This window comes from Acomys russatus, chromosome 13 (assembly GCF_903995435.1).
Source record: "Acomys russatus chromosome 13, mAcoRus1.1, whole genome shotgun sequence".
Taxonomy (NCBI): domain Eukaryota; kingdom Metazoa; phylum Chordata; class Mammalia; order Rodentia; family Muridae; genus Acomys; species Acomys russatus.
Window position 1 is genome coordinate 4,730,714 of NC_067149.1, and position 20,933 is coordinate 4,751,646.

A 20,933-nucleotide genomic window follows, 5' to 3' on the forward strand; every position below is an offset into this window, starting at 1 on the left:
TGTGTGCAGCGTCGTTCTTGCTGGCGAGACGGTAACGCGAGTCACAGTTACATTCTTAGTATCTTGGCTATTTGTATTTGGCATCTTCCAAGGAAACATTTTTCCTATCTTGGTGAGTCTAAAATTGTGAATATAAATCAATATCTATCATATCTTGTCATTATCAACTTACAACAGCTATCTAGACCTAAAAACATCTTAACCCCTCAACAACTAAGCTTAATTGTAGAACTAAACTATCTAGTCTTCAACCCATCAGAGACTTGAAAAGGAATAAAATTGATTACCGGAGTGCAGGGTAGTAGCTTTGCAAATCAGAAGATGACAGAAACAGTTTGCTACCTGAATAGTCACTCAAAACTTTCAACAACATTGGAGCATTTTCTTCAGTCTTCTGGCCCAATATATGACAGTCATATTCCTGCCTCACAGATATTTAGTAGTTTTAAGGCATTGTTCTCTTTGTATTTCTTAAACTGTGTTTCAGAGTTGCAAAATAAGGGAAAAGTGTATTTCCCCCCAAAAGTAATCCCAAAGCATAAAATTGTCAAAATATTGAGTGTACACTAGAATCTGTGCCCATCTGTGCCAACTTTTACTACTATTCCCGATGCCCACAATTTCAGTCTGCAAGCCTGGGCATCCTGTAGGTTCATTAATTTTTATGGTCTTATCCTTTTACCCTAGTCTCACATAACCACTGGCTTAGGTGATTGCTTTTAGGAAGAGAAAACTCATTTACAACCCCAGATCCCAGCAGGGAAAGAGAAAGTTCACTGCCTGGTTAGTTAAGTTCTCAGAGTCTAGGACAGACATTTTTATTAAGTTATGGAAGGGCCTGAGTGGGATGTCTACTCTCCGCTCCTGAAGCTGAACTGACAGGATGAAATATACTTTATTAGTTAGTCCAGTGCATAGCTTACACAGAGATCTAATGAATGTGAATATTTGCAATTTCCTTAGTGACACAGAGGGATTTTAATTAGTCAAGCAGTAACCTTTGTACATTTATTAATCCTTTCCCATAGTTTTGTCTTATAAAAAAGTATGGATAATTAAAATCCAAGAAAAAAATGTCACTTCTTCCTAAGTGTTGCTGTAAAAAATTTACTTCTCCATCCTGACCTAATGTAATAGAAAAGATGGACAAGACATGGTGAATATACACATAGTTGCTTATTCAGTTTTCCACCTGAAGTGTATTATGGAAAGGTACTTAAGCATGATAGACTACATTGGGAGGAAACAGATACACTGTGTACAACAATTAACTATTGCAAAGTCAGGGAATTAATACTCTAGACCACGGCAAAGGCTTTGAGATGACATGTGTTGCATTTTTAACTCTGATGCACTTTTCATGAGCAGCACAGATGAACACCCATGCTTGCTTCCCCTCCTTTGTGATGTGACGATGGTATGGCTCCTTTTCCAGGACAATTTTAGCAATTGATAGCAGGTAAGTATGGGCAGAAAATTTGTAGAGGATGCCCTCTGTATACATGGAGGCTGTTACTAATGATATTTCTCCATATTATTTAACACTTAGACTAGCTACTCTTTTCATATATAGAATCACATTTCAGATAGAGTCACAGTAATACACTGTTTGACTTTTTGTCTAGATCCTAATTCTTCAATTGGGAGAAGCTGTTAAAATTGAGTATATGGTCTTGAATAAAAGTCTTGTTACCAGCCAGGTGATAGTAGTGTATGTTTTTAATGCCAGCCTTATAGAGGCAGCAACAGGCAAAGCTCTGATTTTAGTGACAGGTGGGTCAACATAGTGGGTCCAAGGAGAGCCAAGGCTACACAGAGAAACCCTGTCTTGAAAAAGGAAAAAACAAACAAAAAACCAAAACAACAACCTTGACATGAAAGAGAGAATACATTAAACCTCAGGCCACACAATCCTTTTGACCCTGAATTGAGCCATGGGCAGCATTTCTCATAAAATGGTTCCTATCAGTAATCTTGTTGGAAGATTTGGTGAACTACTTCCTTATAGCAATATTTATGTTGGTCAACTGTGGCAAAGGTTTGTTGTTGTTGTTTGTTTTGTTTTTCTTTTGTTTGTTTGTTTGTTTAAATTAGGGAGAAGCTTTAGGGAAAATTATTAATAAATATGATGTCTCAATAAGTGAAGAGCTACCTCATCTCCTTAATAACATTAGGACACAGGCTAGAGATATAACGCAGTTGGTAGAATACTTTCCTGGAATATCTGAAGCCCTGAGTTCAGTACTGAGCACCAGTGTGGCATGTACCTGTAATCATAGTATTCAGGAGGTATACATAAGAGCAATCAAAATCATGATCTTTTACCTAGTCAGTTCAAGGCCAGTCTGGACTATACAATACTCTCTCTCTATCTCTCTCTAAATATGAAAATTAAAAATAATAATAATAAAACCCAAATAAGTTAAAATATTCAAATACATTTTGCAATTATAGCTAATTTTTGTTTTGCTTTTTAGGATAATAATTGAGACTTCATGCATCATACAACCACTAACATTTTAAATGATATTTTCCTGTATACTAAACTTTTGTTCAACTATATTTTATTTTAAATGAAAACTTTAATTTTATTTTTAATTATATTCTGCTTTTATTTTATTATAATTTATTCATATTATATCATGGCTTTGTTTAAAATTATATATCTATTTTATTAAACATGATTAAAACAAACTATATACAGCTGGGAGAACCATGAGATAATCAGTAATTATATAAATATTACATTCATAGTGATTTGGCTATTTGTATTTAGCAAACTTGAAGTAAACATCTTTCCTATCTTTCTGGGTCTAAATTTCTGAATGAAATTCAATATCTATCATATGTTTATTAACTTAAATCCTTTATCTTGATCTAAAAAGATCTTATCTACTAACCAACTAAACTTGATTGTAAAACTAAACTATTTGGTTTCTAACGCCCCACAGAGACTTGAGAAGAAATAAAGTATAAAAGCCTGAGAGAACTGGTAGTACAGGTTAGTGCTTCCAAAATGAAAAAATGTCAGAGACAATTTACTGCCTGAACAAGCATCCAATACTCTCAAAAGCATTGGAACCTCGTCTTCAGTCTTCTGCCCCAATCTCTCTGCCAGACTTATTTCCAAGGCAGGAACTATTGAGGACTTGCTTAACCTGTCTTGGCAGAGTTTGGCCATCGACTCTGCTTAATTCTAAGTTTCCCCATTTTTAGGCCAAATTCTGTGTGTTGCAGAAACAAGGACATTTGTCCATTGGCTAGTTTGTCACATTTGAAGTCAACTCCATAAGGAGGTTCTTTGATGCTTATCATCTTCTTTGACGTTGACTGGGTGTTGCCAGGAGTTAACTTGTCTTGTTGTCAAAGAATCTTTAGAATAATAAAAAATATCTTTAAATGCCATATTCTGTGGGTTTCTGAGGCTTTTGAAGAACTTATTTAACTATTTTACCTTATATATCTATAGAATCATAGCTATCTTTTAGACTTAGGATACACATTATTGTGTTAAATCAGACTAGTATTTGACATGACCATGATTTGCATCAATATACAAAACTCTATACCAATGACTTAGAGATAACCTTCTTTTTTTTTTTTCTTTTTTTTTTAATCTTTTTTTTTATTATTAATTTATTCTTGTTACATCTCAATGTTTATCCCATCCCTTGTATCCTCCCATCCCCCCCCCCATTTTCCCATTATTCCCCTCCCCTATGACTGTTCCTGAGGGGGATTACGTCCCCCTATATATTCTCATAGGGTATCAAGTCTCTTCTTGGCTACTTGCTGTCCTTCCTCTGAGTGCCACCAGGTCTCCCCCTCCAGGGGACATGGTCAAATGTGAGGCACCAGAGTACGTGAGAAAGTCATATCACACTCTCCACTCAACTGTGGAGAATATTCTGACCATTGGCTAGATCTGGGAAGGGGTTTAAAGTTTACCTCCTGTATGAGATTCCATCTTACACCCATCAGAATGGCTAAGATCAAAAATTCAAGCGACACCACATGCTGGCTAGGATGTGGGGAGAGAGGAACACTCCTTCATTGCTGGTGGGAATGCAAACTAGTACAGCCACTTTGGAAATCTATCTGGTGCTATCTCAGAAAAATGGGAATAGGGCTTCCTCAAGACCCAGCTATCCCACTCCTTGGAATATACCCAGAAGATGCTCCAGCACACAACAAGAAAATTTGCTCAACCATGTTCATAGCAGCCTTATTCATAATAGCCAGAACATGGAAACAGCCTAAGTGTCCCTCAGTAGAAGAGTGGATAAAGAAACTGTGGTAATATACACTATGGAATACTACTCAGCTATTAAAAACAAGGAATTCCCGAGATTTGTGGATAAATGGATTGAGCTAGAAATGATCATAATGAGTGAGTTAACCCAGAAGCAGAAAGAATCAAATGGTATATACTCACTTATATCTGCATACTAGCCCAAGGGGCATGTCCCACGAAAGCCTTCACTTACCAGAAAACTGGGACAGAGGGGAAGGCATCCTATTGGGACTCTAAATGAGAGATGCATGGGAGAACAGCAAAATAAAAGGATCCAGAGGGTCCTAGAAACCTACAAGTAGAACAATATGATAGGCTGATTTGGGCCCAGGGGTCCTGCTCAAACTAAGGCACCAGCCAAGGACAATACAGGAGATAACCTTCTTTTTGAGTAACATTAAGTCCTTGAATTAAGGAGTAGGTTCAATCATCAACCGTTTATTGTATCTTCCCTTTGTGTTTCTATATGCTCCTTTCTTTCTTTTCAGCTCCTATCTCCTTACCTATGGAGGAACAATAATAGAGAAGAGACATCCCTGAGTTCAGCCTAGTTTTCTCTCTGTATAAGACCAATAATAACTTATAATCATCTCCTGATGAAAATAAGCATTTGGCCTGGTGATGGTAAAGTATGCTTTTAATCCTAGCACTTGGGAGGCAGAGGCATGCAAATCGATGTGAGTCTGAGGCCAGCCTGGTCTACAAAGCGAGTCCAGGATAGTCAACGCTACACAGAGAAACTCTGCCTTGAAAAACCAAAAATAAATAAATAGATGAGAAAAATTAAAAGAAAAAAGAATAAGCATTTGCAGACCAAGAGAAGGAATAGGACGTTGTTCTCTTAAGGTTTCTTTGGGCTGAACTGGGGCATCTAATACTTTAGTGTGGGCCAAAATTTGAAGAAAATAGTTAAGTAAGCCAAGGATTGCATTTGTGGTTCAGTTTCTAGATGTTGAGAGAATACAAGTTTAGTAGGAGTCCTGTTTGGGACAGATTGAAATGATGGATCAAATGGCACCAGAAGCTTTTTACAACTCTGTCTGGGAAGCTGTCCAATTCTGATGTGTAACAGCAACAGAGGCATCTGGGGCTGGAGAAAGGAGGATGCAGGCTGTCAGTGCCCTGCACGCTGAGAGGAATAATGATTGCTGTCAGGTCTGATCCCGCTTCAGTGTCCAGTTCTTTTGTTATGAAAATGTAATTTCTCACAAGCATTATACAGTTATAACATTATAATTGTATGAAGTGTGCAGGATGTACAGAGCAATTAAGACTGATTCTCTGCTCGTTGTATGAGCAGAAATAAGACATCTGCAAATCTTCCTTAGTTCCATGATAAGAATGGCCTCTAATAATTAGTTACAGAGAATCTGTGACAAACATGAAGCCTCTCTATTCATACATTCATTATCTCTGCCAGTCCAGAGATATTCCCATGTAGTCGGAATAGCAATATAAGTTACCTGCTTGTTCTGCATTTTGAGTTATTTACATTCCAATTGCCACCCCTTCTTTCAATACCTCCTGATCCTACATCCCCCCTCATCATATTTGGATCTCATTCCCTCCCTCATCCCCTTTCCCTAGTTCTTAAAAAGGGCAGCCCTCCTCTCCTAACATCTGTCGTCAGCTTATCTTGTGTCCACTGTACTACGTATAACCTCTTCCTCTGTGGCCTGGGATGGTCACCCTTCAGTCTCAGCGTTCTGCTCAGTATTCAGCTTAGAGTCTCAGTAACTGTCCCTATGCCCCACTGGGTGTACTCTCTTAGAGTTGTTGTTGTGCTAAAGTCCACATATAAGTGAGTATAAACTGTTTGTGTCTTTTGGAGTCTGGGTTATCTCACTTAGCATGATCATTTCTAGTTTTACCCATTTGCCTGAAAAATTCAAGATTTCCTTGTTTTTTAATAGCTGAATAGTATCCCTTTGTGTAGATGTACTACAGTTTCTTTATCCATTCTTTGGTTGAGGGACATGTAGGTTTTTTCCAGGTTATGGATATTACAAATAAAGCTACTATGCGCATAGTTGAGCAAATATCCTTATTTTATGGTGGAGCAACTTTCTGGTATATTCCCAGGAGTGGTACGTATAACTGGGTTCTGAGGTAGAGTTACTCCCAGTTTCCTCAGGAAGCAACAGATTGATTTCCAAAGTGATTGTACAAGTTTTCACTCCCACCAGCAATGGAGGAGTATTCCCCTTTCTCCACATCCTCAACAGCATGCGCTGTCATCTGAGTTTTGGCTGTCATCAGATAGGCATAAAATGGAATCTCAGAGTTGTTCTGATTTGCACTTCTCTGATAACTAGGGATGTTGAACATTTCTTTAAGTGTTCCTCAGCCATTCGATATTCCTTTGTTGAGAATTCTCAATTTAGTTCTGTACCCCATATTAAATCATTATTAGCTTTGGTAGTGTTTAATTTCTTGAGTTCTTTATATATTTTTGATATTAGCCTTTTGGCAGATGTAGGGTTGGTGAAGATATTTTCCCAGCCTGTAGGCTGACACTTTGTTCTGTTGACAATATCCTTTGCCTACAGGTTTTCAGTTTCATAAGGTCCCATTTGTTAATGGTTTATCTTAGGGCCTGAGCTTTTGGTGTTCTGTTCAGGAAGTTATCTCTTGTGCCAATGAAATCAACGCCCTTTGCCACTTTTTCTTCTAACATATTTAGTGTATCTGGTTGTATGTTGAGGTTTTTAATCCCTTTGGACTTCAGTTTTGTGCATGGTGATAGATTTGGATCTATTTTCAGTTTTTACATGCCATTCAGTTAGGCAACACCAATTTTTGAAGGTGCTATTCTTTTTCCATTGAATAGATTTGGCTTCTTTGTCAAAAATCATGTATCCATGTGTATGTGGGTTTATTTTTGGGTCTTTGATTAAATTCCATTGCTCAACAAGCCTATTTCTATGCCAGGGCCATGCTGTTTTTATTACTGTTGCTCTGTAGTACAGCTTGAGATCTGGAATGGAGATTCCTCCAGAAGATCTTTTATTATTCAGGATTGTTTTAGCTATTCTGGGTTTTTTGTTTGAGCATATGAAGTTGAGAATTGATCTTTCAAAGTCAGTAAAGAACTGTGTGGGCAATTTGATAGGAGTTACTTTGAATCTGTAGATTGCTTTTGGTAAGATGGCCATTTTTACTAGGTTGATTCTCCTGATCCATGAGCATAGGAGATCTTTATATCTTCTGAAATCTTCAAATTCATTATTCAGATGAATTTTTTTTTCATACAAATCATTTACTTTCTTGGTTAGAGATACACTAAGATACATTATATTATTTGTGGCTATTGGGAAGGGTGTAGTTTCCCTAACTGCTTTCTCAGCTGGTTTGTCATTTGTATATTAGAGGGTTACTGACTTTTTTTTAGTTGATCTTGCTTCCAGACACATTGCTGAAGGTGTTTATAAGCTCTATGAGTTTTTTTTTTGTTGTTTTGTTTTGTTTTGTTTTTTTGTTTGTTTGTTTTGTTTTTTTGATAGTTTGTTTTGGGTTCACTTAAGTATACTATCATATTATCAGTGAATAATGATGGATTGAATTCTTTTTTGATTTGTATTCCTTTGATCTCCTTTAGTTGTCATAGTGCTCTAGCTAGGAATTTGAGTGCTATAGTGAAGAGATATATATAGAGTTGACAACCCTTTATGCCCAAATTCAGTGGAATTGATTTAAGTTTCTTTCCATTTAGTTTGATGTTGGCTATAGGTTTGCTGTACAGTGCCTTTAGTATGTTTAGGTATGTGCCTTCTTTCCCTGCTGTCCCCAGGACTTTTCACATAAATGAATGTTGGATTTTGTCAAATGTTTTTTTCAGAATCTAAGGAGATTATCATGTGGTTCTTTGTATCAGTTGGTTGATATGGTGAATTACATTCGTGGATTTCCATATATTGAACCCCCTGCATGCCTAGAATGAAGCCTACTTGGTCATGGTGAATGATTGTTTTGATGTGTTCTTTAAAATGGTTTGGAAGATCCAAGATAGCGGTGAGCAGTGTGGACCATGTTTAGAAGCTCCAATAAACAATTCAGGGACTTGCACAGAATTCTTTTTTTTTTTTTTTTTTTAACATTTTTTATTGACAGATAAAATAATTCATATTACATCTCATTTTCTATCCCATCCCATACATCCTCCCATTCCTCCCTCCCTCCCACTTTCACCCCAATCCCCATTCCCTATGACTGTGACCAAGGGGGACCTCCTCCTCCTGAATATGGTTGCACAGAATTCTGAATCAGGAACACCGAGGTCCCCCCACCCCTACAGCAGGAGTGTACCACGGTTCAAAGGGACCAGGGTGCAGAACACCTGTGTGCCCCTGCACACAGGAGGAACTCAGATTTTCTCGGACTGGAGCGGGAGCGGCATCAGCGGCGGCGGCTGAGGTTTGTAGCTCAGAACCCTCTGGTGGAGGTGATTGGTGTGGTGGCCAGTGAGAGTTACTGTGAGAGAGGGGACTCAGGGCAGGATTTGGGTCACTCCACATGGTTTGGGCTCTGTGACCCAAGCTCAACTTGGTGCACGGATCGTGTCCTGAGACCCAAACTGGACTCGGCATGCAGTTCAGCTCCTGAGACCCAAGCTCAGCTCAGCATGCAGTTCCATTCCTGAGACGCTAGCTGAGCTCAGTGCGCAGTTCCACCCCTGAGACTCTAGCTTGAGCTCAGCATGCAGTTTCGTCTAAGAGTCCAAAGCTGGATTTAGCAGGCAGATTAGGCTCAAAGACTCTAGCTGAGCTTTGCGTGCAATTGCGGCCCTGAGACTCTTGCTAGACTCTGCTTGCAGTTTAGGCCCAGAGTCCCTGTCTGAATTCAGCATGCAATTTGGGTCCAGAGTCCCTGGCTGAGCTCGGTGTGCAGTTCCACTCCTGATACTCTGTCTGAGCTCAGCATGCGGTTTGGGGCCAGAGTCCCTAAGTGTGCTTGGAAGGCCGGTTGAGTCCAAAGACTCTAGCTGAGCTTTATGAGCAGTCCTGGCTCTGAGACTCTGGTTGGACTTGGTGTGCAGTTTGGGTACAAAATCCCTGTCTGAGCTTGGTGGGTGGTTCAGATCCTGAGACTATAACTGATCACGGAACGCACTTTGGGCCCAAAGTCCCTAGCTGAGCTTGGTGCACAGTCACAGCCCAGAAACTCTTGCTAGACTCTTCGTGCAGTTTGAACCCAGAGTCCCTAGCTGAGCTCAGTGCGCAGATTGGGCCCAGAGTCCCTAGCTGGAGCTTGGCAGGTGGTTTGACCCCAGAGAACTTAGCTGAGCTCAGAGCGTGACTTGGGCCCAGAGTGCCTGGTTGGACTTGGCAGCCAATCCCAGCACTGAAACTCTGACTGGACTCCACAGTAAGTTTGGGCCCTAAAACTCTAACAGAACTCGGCAAGCTCTTTGTGGTTTGGGTCCAAGATCCTGGGTGGACTCACTACTAAGTGGATTAAATGCGTGGATTAGGCCCTGAGACCCATATGGGTCCAGAGACACAAACTAGACTCAGGGTATGGACGGTTTGGGCCCTGTGACACTAACCTGGACACTCTCCAATCTGTCTGGGTCTTGAAACACTACCAGGAACCACAGACCAGCAAAGCATCAAAGCTCCAGGACTAAGGAATTTTCAGTGAGACAGGGAGTAGAGAGATCATCAGACCACCTCCGCTTGCCCTGCTTCAGTCCCTGGAGTGCTCCAGTGCCACAAGGGTACCCATATGTGTTTTGACACTTTGGCCTGACCCAACACGCATTCAGAGACCAAGAACGATTGCAGGACACACAGTACAGGGGAGTTGGGGATCACTGGCTGTGAGAGTCTAAAATGACAGAGCTAGCCTCCTGCAATCCAGACCGGTGAAGCATCAGGGATTCTGGCCTAGGGAAATCATGAGAAAATAGGTGAATCTATCACCAGACTCCCTCCACCCAACTCTGGATGCTACCCAACAAAAACATTGAAAGTAAACAACACTCTGCTTAATGACACCTGGGTCGGAGAAGAAATAAAGGAGGAAATTAAGGGCTTCCTGAAATTCAATGAAAATGAAGGAATAACATACCCAAATTTGTGGGATACATGGAAAGAAGTGCTAAAAGGAAAATTCATAGCACTAAGTGCCTTTAAAGAGAAATTGGAAACATCACATATAAGGAACTTAATGACACAACTGGAAGCCCTAGAAAAAAAAAGAAGTAGAAACACCCTAGAGGAGTAGACGCCTGGAAATAATCAAACTCAGGGATGAAATTAATAAATTAGAAACTAAGAAAACTGTCCAAAGAATCAACCAAACCAAGAGCTGATTCTTTGAGAAAATCAACAAGATAGACAAACCATTAGCCAGACTAGCCAAAAGGCAGAGAGACAGTGTACAAATCAACAAAATCAGAAATGAAAAGGGAGACATAACAGCAGATACTGAAGAAATACAAAGAATCATATGATCCTACTTTGAAGGCATATATACCACAAAATTTGAACATCTAAAGGAAATGGACAATTTTCTTGATCAATTTCACTTGCCAAAATTGAGTGAAGAATAGATAAACAAGCTAAATAGTCCTATTTCCCCTAAAAAAAAAAAAATAGAAGCAATCATTGATAGTCTCCCAAGGAAACAGATGGTTTCAATGCAGATTTATACCAGACATTCAAGGATGTGCTAATACCGATACTCTTCAAGCTACTCCAAAAGATAGAAATGGATGTAACATTAACAAATTTATTCTTTGAGGCCATAGTCACATTGATACCTAAACCTCAGAAACCCCAACAAAGAAAGAGAATTTCAGACCAATTTCTCTTATGAACATTGATGCAAAAAAACTCAATAAAACACTTGCAAAACGAATGCAAGAGCACATCAAAGATATCATTCACCATGACCAGGTAGGCTTCATTCCAGGCATGCAGGGATGGTTTAATATATGGAAATCCATCAATGTAATTTACCATATAAACAAACTGAAAAGAAAAAAACCACATGATCATCTCCTTAGATGCAGAGAAAGTATTTGATAAAACCCAACACCCATTTATGTTTAAAGTTTTGGAGAGACTGGGGATGCAAGACACATACCTCAACTTAATAAAGGCTATATACAGCAAGCCAATAGCCAAAATCAAATTAAATGGTGAGATACTCAAGGAAATTCCTCTAAAACCAGGAACAAGGCATGGTTGCCAACTCTCTCCATGTCTCTTCAATATTATACTTGAAGTTCTAGCTAGAGCAATAAGACAACAAAAGGAGATCAAGAGTATCCACATGGGAAAGGAGGAAGTCAAATTATCCTTATTTGCAGATGGTATGATAGTGTACACAAATGAGCCTCAAAATTCTACCAGAGAGCTACTACAGCTGATAAGTACCTTCAGCAAATTGGTTAGATACAAAATTAACTCAAAAAAGTCTGTAGCTTTTGATCTTAGCCATTCTGATGGGTGTAAGATGGAATCTCAGTGTCGTTTTGATTTGCATTTCTCTGATGACTAACGAGGACGAGCATTACATTAAGTGTTTCTCGGCCATTTGATATTCCTCTGTTGAAGATTCTCTGTTAAGTTCCAAGCCCCATTTCGCAATTGGGTTGTTGGTTTTGTGGTGTTTAATTTCTTGAGTTCTTTACATATTTTGGATATTAGACCTTTGTCAGATGAAGGGTTGGTGAAGATCTTTTCCCATTCTGTAGGCTGTCGTTTTGTTCTCTTGACAGTGTCTCCTGCCTTACAGAAGTTTCTCAGCCTCATGAGGTCCCATTTATTAATTGTTGACATTAAGGCCTGGGCTGTTGGTGTACTATTCAGGAAGTTGTTTCCTGTGCCTATGTGCCCCAGGCTCTTCCCCACTTTTTCCTCTAACTGAATTAATGTCTCTGGTTTTAAGTTGAGGTCTTTAATCCACTTGGACTTGAGTTTTGTGCATGGTGACAAATAAGGGTCTAATTCCATTTTTCTACATGTAGACATCCAGTTAGACCAGCACCATTTGTTGAAGATGCTATCCTACTCAAATGACACCACATGTTGATGAGGATGTGGAGAGAGAGGAACACTCCTTCATTGCTGGTGGAAATGCAAACTAGTACAACCACTTTGGAAAGCTATCTGACGCTTTCTCAGAAAAATGGGAATAGGGCTTCCTCAAGACCCAGCCCTACCACTCCTTGGAATATACTCAGAAAATGCCCTACCACATAACAGGGACATATGCTCAACCATGTTCATAGCTGCTCTATACATAATAGCCAGAACATGGAAACAGCCTAAGTGTCCCTCAGTAGAAGAACGGACTAAGAAACTGTGGTATATTTACACGATGGAATACTACTCAGCTATTAAAAACGAGGAATTCCTGAAATTTGTGGACAAATGGATTGATCTAGAAATTATCATAATGAATGAGTTCACCCAGAAACAAAAAGAGAAAAACGGTATATACTCACTTATATCAAAACACTAGTCCAAGGGATACGTACCATGAAAATCTTTACTTACCAAGAAAGTGGGTCAGAGGAGAGGATATCCGATTGAGACTTTAGGCAGGAGTAGCATGGAAGAAAGAGGAAATAGTAGGACCCACTGGGTCCTGGAAACCTACAAGAAGAACTTTATGACAGGCAGATCTGGATCCTGGGGTCCTCCTCAAACTGAGGCACCAGCCAAGGAGAATATAGGCAGTAAGCTTTGAACCCCTACCAAGACCTAGCCAACGGACATGATATTCTCCACCGTTGAGTGGAGAGTGAGATCTGACTCTCACACGAACTCTGGTGCCCCTTTTCTGACCATGTCCCCTGGATGGGGAGACCAGGTGGCACTCAGAGGAAGGATAGCTAGTTACCAAGAAGAGGCTTGATATTTTGAGAGCATATATATGGGGAGGAGGTCTCCCTCAGTCACAGACATAGGGGAGGGGAGAAGGGGAGAAATGGGAGGGAGGGAAGAATGGGAGTAAACAGGGGAAGGGCTAACAATCGAGATGTAATATGAATAAATTAATTCAAAAAAGTCTGTAGCCTTCCTATAGACAAATGACAAGCCTTCAGAGGAAGAAATTAAGAAAACCACACCCTTCACATTAGCCTCAAGCAATATAAAATATTTAGGAGTTACTCTAACCAAGCAAGTTAAGGACTTGCTTGAAGAAAGATTTCAAAACTCTGAAGAAAGAGATTGAAGATGACATGAGAAGATGGAATGAACTTCCTTGCTCATGGATCAAGAGAATCAACATAGTAAATATGGCCATCTTTCCAAAAGCAATCTACAGATTCAATGCAATCCCTATCAAAATACCTACACAAATTTTTAAAGACTTTGAAAGTTCAATTCTGACTTCATATGGAAAAAAAAAAAAAAACCAAAAACAGAATAGCTAAAACAGTCGTGTACAATAAAAGATCCTCCGGAGGAATTGCCATACCTAATCTCAAGCTGTACTATAAAGCAACATTAATTAAAACAGGGTAGTACTGGCACAGGGTGGTTGATCAGTGGAATCAAATCAAAAACCCAGATATGAATCCACATACATATGGTCACTTGATTTTTGACAAAGAAGTCAAATCCATTCAATGGAAAAAGGATAGCATCTTCAACAAATGGTGCTGGTCTAACTGGATGTATACATGTTAAAAAATGCAATTGGACCCATATTTGTCACCTTGCACAAAACCCAAATCCAAGTGCATCAAAGACCTCAACTTAAAAGCAGAGACACTAAGTCAATTAGAAGACAAAGTGCGGAAGAGCCTGGAACACATTGGCACAGGAGACAACTTCCTGGGCAGAACACCAACAGCCCAGGCCTTAATGTCAATAATTAATAAATGGGACCTCATGAGGCTGAGAAGCTTCTGTAAGGAAGGAGACACTGTCAAGAGAACAAAGCGACAGCCTACAGACTGGGAAAAGATCTTCACCAATCCTACATCTGACAAAGGTCTAATATCCAAATACATAAAAAACTCAAGATATTAAGCACAACCAAACCAAATAACCCAATTGAGAAAAGGGGCTTCGAACTAAACAGAGAATTCTCAACAGAGGAATATCAAATGGCTGAGAAACACTCAAACCCCTACCCAGATCTAGGCAATGGACAGGACATTCTCCATAATTGAGTGGAGATTCGGGTCTAACTTTCACATGTACTCTGGTGCCTCATATTTGACCATGTCCCTTGGATGGGGAGACCTGGTAGCACTCAGAAGAAGGATAGCAGGCTACCAATAAGAGATATGATTCCCTATGAGCATATACAGGGGGAGGAAGTCCCTCTCAGTCATAGTCATAGGGGAGGAGAATAAGGAGAAAATGGGAGGGAGGGAGGAATGGGAGGATAAAAGGGATGGGATAACCATTGAGATGTAATATGAATAAATTAATTAAAAAATAAAAATAAATCCTCATATATATATATATATATATATATATATAAGAAAAAAAATAAAATGGTTTGCAAGTATTTTTTTGAGTATTTTTGCATCAATGTTCATCATGGAAACTGGTCTGAAATTCTGTTTCTTTGTTGAGTCTTTCTGTGGTTTTGGTATCAAGGTGACTGTGGCCTCATAGAATAAGTTTGGTAATATTCCTTCTGTTTCTATTTTATGGAATAGTTTGAAGAACATTGACATTAGCTCTTCTCTGAAGGTCTGGTATAATTCTGCGCTGAATCCATCTGGTTTTGGGCTTTTTTTTTTTTTTTGGGAAACTTTTGATAACTGATTCTATGTTCTTAAGTGTGACAGCACTCTTCAATTGGTTGACCTGGTCTTGATTCAATTTTGGTAGTTGGTAGCTATGAAGAAATTGTCCATTTTATTTAGCTTTTCAAATTTTGTGGCATTTTAGCTTTTGAAGTAAGAACTGATGGTTCATTAGATTTCTTTAGTTTCTGTCGTCATTATGTCTCCTTTTTCATTTCTCATTTTATTAATTTGGATACTGTCTCTCTGCCTTTTAGTTAGTTTGGATCTTGTTCATTTTCTCAAAGAACCAGCTCTTGGTCTCATTGATTCTGTGAATTGTTTTCTTTGTTTCTATTTATTGATTTCAGCCCTGAGTTTGATGATTTCCAGCAGTCTACTCCTCATTAGTGTGTCTGCTTCTTTTTGTTTGAGAACTTTCAGGTGTTGGTAAAGTTGCTAGTATGGCATTTCTCCAGTTTTTTGTTTTGTGTTGTTTGTTTGTTTTAGAAAGGCATTTAGTGCTATGAACTTTCCTCTTAGCATTGCTTTCATTGTGTCCCATAGGTTTGGGTATGTTGTGTCTTCAGCTTCATTGAATTCTAGGAAGTTTTTAATTTCTCTTTTTATTTTGTTCCTTTCCCATATATCACTGAGAGAGTGTGTAGGCTTTTGGTTGTTTCTTTTGTTGTTGAGTTCCTTCTTTAACCCATGGTGGTCTGATAAGATGCAAGGAATTATTTTGATTTTCTTGTATCTTTGAGATTTGCTTTGTGACCAAGTATGTGATCAGTTTTTGAGAAGGTTTTGTGAGGTGCTGAAAATAATGTATACTATTTTGTGTTTGGGTGAAATGTTCTGTAGATATCAGTTAGGCACACTGTTTTATGGTATCTATTAGTTTCCGTTTTTCTCCATTTACTTTTTGTCTTGATGATCTTTCTAATGGGGATAAAAAGGTGTTGATGTCTCCCACAATTAATGTGTTTGGTTTGGTGTATGGCTTAAGTTTTAGTAATGTTTCTTATACAAATATGGGTGCTGCTGCATTTGGGCATAGATGTTAATAATTGAAACATCTTATTGGTGCATTTTTCCTTTGGTGAGGATGTAGTGACCTCTCCCATCTCTTTTGGTTAGTTTAGATTGAAAGTCTATTTAATCAGATACTAGAATGTCTACTCCAGCTTGCTTCTTCTGTCCATTTGCTTGGAATACAGTTTTCTAATCCTTTCCTCTGAGGCAATGTTTATATTTATTGTTGAGGTATGTTTCTAGTATGCAGCAAGAAATTCCAAGATGTGGGCTGGAGAGATGCCTCAAAGGTTAAGAATACAGGAAGTTCTTCCAGTGTTCTGGAGTTCAATTCAAAACCACATGGTGGCTCATAACCATCTACAATGATATTTGGTGCTATCTTCTGGTTCTCAGCCAGATTTAGGCAGAATGCTGTATAAATAATAAATAAATAAATCTTTAAAAATTCCCTTCTTAAAAAATAGAATAAAAATGTTCAAGATTTACATGCTTGTTATTAACTGTGTTAACAAAAGTAGCTACAAACTTTCAGTTTTGAGTGTTTATGTAGATAAAATGCATCAAACTCAATAGTAAGAATACTTCCATAACATTCAGCATTCACAAAACAGTCTATCAGTTAGCTATAGACAAGAAAATCATCAAACACCAGCATTTCAAACACTTTGTCAACCCCTGTAATTAACTAGGAGAGAGACACATTTTAGACTTATCAATGGCTGCCTCTCAGAAACACAGATATTATATTTTTATACCCATATTTAAAAGGACCTATGGTCTGGAACAAAGCATATAAAGTCTAAGTGAGTCAGTGCTTTCAGAGATAAATAAGCAGATACATACTTATAGCTAAAAAGCTGCTCAAAATAGAAACAGAATGGAAGGGTCAGAACCTTTGAGATTTTTCTTTACCACTTTTTAGTTTGCTTTACCATTCTATATACTGTCTTTACAATTGGAAAAAGAACATCTTAGAGAGAAATATAAGAGAGAGGAAATGGGTGTGGGTGCTATCTGGATGCAGTTCTAGGTATCAAAACACAAAGAAGGTTGCTGTGTTTTGTATCAGGTATATCCTTTTCTATTTATTCTCTTTTGATCCTTTGCATAAATCCTTTATATAGTACCAGAAAACACAGTACCATTTTTCCTAGAAGTAGTTGCTCATACTCCACTCAACTTCTTACTTTCAAACACACAGGACACTGTATCAACAATGACAGCCTTCAGCTTCTAAAAGGCATAAAAACTGACATTTAAATGGCCTTTGATGTTTTACTATTCAATTAGCTTGCTTTAATCAGTGTGTTCCTGACTGTGTGGTATGCTGCGTGCATTCCAGTAAAAAGGCTGAAAATATCCAGATCCGGATGGATTTAAAAAGCAGGAGACAACTAATTTTACAGTGCAGTATCTTGGTGCTGGCTATCAAGAGTTAATAGTTCAAATCACCAAGCAAAGAACCCAAGCACATTACTGCAACCAGTAGTTACTGAACAAATCTGATTAACAGGTTCTCAAATATGATCCACAAGTAAATTGTATACTATGTATTATTCATACACTGCATTTTGGTGTTAAATTCACTCTTCCATATCTTTCTAATTACTTTATTTGTTGGTTAATAAGGGCAGAAATTTTAAAGAACTCTAAATACACACCAAATTTACTAAAAAGCAAACAAAACCAAACCTCTTTATCAACCAATGGTCTATGATAGAATCCATACCACCTAGTTTTCTAAAATAAATTTTCATGTTAAAAAATGCCGGATTGTGGTCTTTGTCATTCACTCTGTTTCTTAATGGTTAAACAATATGATTATTGGCACAATATTTTCAACTACTAACTTTTTTGGCCTCATTCTGTACCTTAAATTGTTCAGTGTAATGCAAACAGTTATAATCTTGAATATTGACTTAAAGTGCCTTTGTCCTTGTGTGTGTGTGTGTGTGTGTGTGTGTGTGTGTGTGTGTGTGTATAAGAGAGAGACAGACAGACAGACAGACAGACAGACAGGCAGACAGAAACAGAGAGACACATAGAGAGAGACACACAGAGAGACAGAGACACACAAAGAGACAAAGATGGAGACAGAGAAAACGAAAGAGAGATTAGGTTTCATTTTCTAGTGCTATGAGCGTTTTATAGCTAGATGTAAGGTCAATAACAAATACAAGTCACCTGAAGAAAATCCCGTTTTAGATTAACCAATATGTGAATTGATCCTGAAACACACTGGATATCTTGAATAATGAATGAAGCACCTGGACTATTACTGCTTTATCTGCAACCAATGACATAATTACTTTTTTGTTTGTTTGCTTGCTTGCTTTGTTTTGTCTGTATTTTTATTTATTATTTAAAATTTGTTCACTATATATCCTGATTGTAGCCTCCTCCCTAGTTTCCTTATGGTCCCACCCTCTCTCTCTCTTATATCCCCTCTCTCCTTTCCTCCCTTAGTCTTCAGAAAGGGGGAGCCCTCCTTCACAAACATCTGACCTCAGCATACGAAGTCTCATCTGGACTGCCTGTATCCTCTTCATCTGTGGCCTGGCAAGACCACCTTGCAAGGGGGAAGTGATCAATGTGTGGAGACCAGAGTGCATGTCAGAAGTAGTACCTACTCCCCATATTACAGGACCCACAAGGATACTGTGCTGTCGATCTGCTTCATCAGAGCAGAAGGCACATGTCATCAACATGAATGTCCCTCGGTTGGGGCATCAGTCTCTGCAGTACACCATTCTCTGCCTGGATTTGTTGGCTCCATTGATCTCTTTATGGAGCTACTAAACTTCCCCACCAGTTCATTCTATGCCACAACTCTTCCATATGACCCCCTGTTATCCATCCCAAAATTAGGCTGAGAATCTCATCATCTGCTTAGATTCCTTGTTGGGTCTTTCAGAGGACCTTTATGATATGGTCCTGTCCTGTTCCTTCTCTTCAACTCCTTCCTGCAACTATTCTATTTTTCCTTCTGTATGAGAATTAAACATTTTCCCCAGGGTCTTCCTTGTCATTTAGCATCTTTAAGTCTGTGTAGTGTAGTGTGGTTATCCTGTAAGTGGCTAATATCCACGTATAAGTGAGTATATACCATGTGTATCTTTCTGGACCTGGATTACCTGACTGAGGATGATCATTTCTACTTTCATCATGATCTTGATTAAAATAAAGTTTTCTTTTCCCTAAAAATGACTGCTTTTCTTAATTTTGTGTATGTGTGTATGTGTGTATGTGAAATGTATGTGTGTGTTTGTGTACATATGTATGAAACCACACTTGCTCTTTTAATGTTTGTGGAGGTCAAGGGTTGAAGTCAGATATCTTCTGTTTCCCATCTTTTAACTCTTATATTTTTGAGTGTCTCACATTATAAATTAGGCTGGCCTTGAACTCATAAAGGTCCACTTCCTCAAGTGCTGTTTTCAAAGCTATCAAAGCTATCAAAGATCTTGGCCAGTGTCACCTGAAAGACTATCTTACCTCCCTGTGCCACTACGACCAACACCACCTAATATTTTAGACAGAGTTTGGCACTAAAGATAGACCTTATTATATCAGTTTGTCTAGTTAGTCAGCAAGACACAGGGATTCTGCTCTCCTAAGTCTTATCCCTGGGGTTATATGTATGCTCTAAACCCAGCCCAAATATTTCAGTAGCTGAAAGAATAAATTCCCATCACAACTACTTTTAGCATTTTCAAAGCTGCATATTTTTTCCAAAGGAGAAATATATATATTCATTAGCCAGTATGATGAATCCCTTTAACATACTCCTGTTTGTCCATATGAAGTTGATAATTGAATTTTCAAGGTCTGTAAAGAATTGTGTATGTATTTTGATAGAGAATGAATTGAATCTGTAGATCGCTTTTGGTAAAATGCCCATTTTTTATATGATAAATCTCCCAATGCAGAAACATGGGCACTCTTTCCATTTTCTGATATCTTCTTCAATTTTATTAAAAATGGCATGGCACTGGTATAGAAATAGGCTGGTTGAATAATAGAATCAAATTGAAGACCCAGAAATAAACCCACATACCTATGGGCACTTGATTTTTGACAAAGAAGACAAAACCATATAATGGAAAAGAAAAGAACATCTTCAACAAATGGTCCTGGTCTAATTGGATGTCTACATGTAGAGAAATGAAAATATATTTGTATTTATTGCCTTGCAAAAAAACTAAAGAACAAGTGAATTAAAGACATCAATATAGAACCATATACATTTAATTTTTTAGAAGAAAAAGTGGGGAAGAACCTTGAGCTTATTAGCACAGGAGACAACCTCTTGAACAAAACACCAAATCTCTGCTTATAAGGTCAACAATTTATAAATAAGACGTTTTGAAACTCAAAAGCTTATGTAAAGCAAAGGACACTGTCAACAGAAGAATGTGGCAGCTTACAAACCCGGAAAGCATCTTCATCAACCCTGCATCCAATAAAGAGAAAATATCCAAAATATATAAAGGACTCTAGAAGTTAAACATCACCAAACCAAATAATATAATTAAAAAATGGAGTACAGAGATAAATAGAAGATTCTCAATAGAGGAATATCAAACATTGGAGAAACAATTAAAGAAATGCTCAATGTCCTTAGTCATCAGAAAAATGCAAATCAAAATGGCTCTGTAATTCCAACTTATACCTATCAGAATGGTTAAGATAAAAAATTAAAGTGACAGCACATGTTCGAAGGATGTGGAGAAAAGGAAACTCTCCTCCATTGTGGATGGGAGTGCACATCAATGTGGTGCTTTCTCAGAGAATTGGGCATAGTGCTATCTCAGGACACACCTAGACCAGTCCTGGGCATAAACACAAAAGATGCTATAGCATACAACAAGGACATTGCTCAACAATGTTCACAGTAGC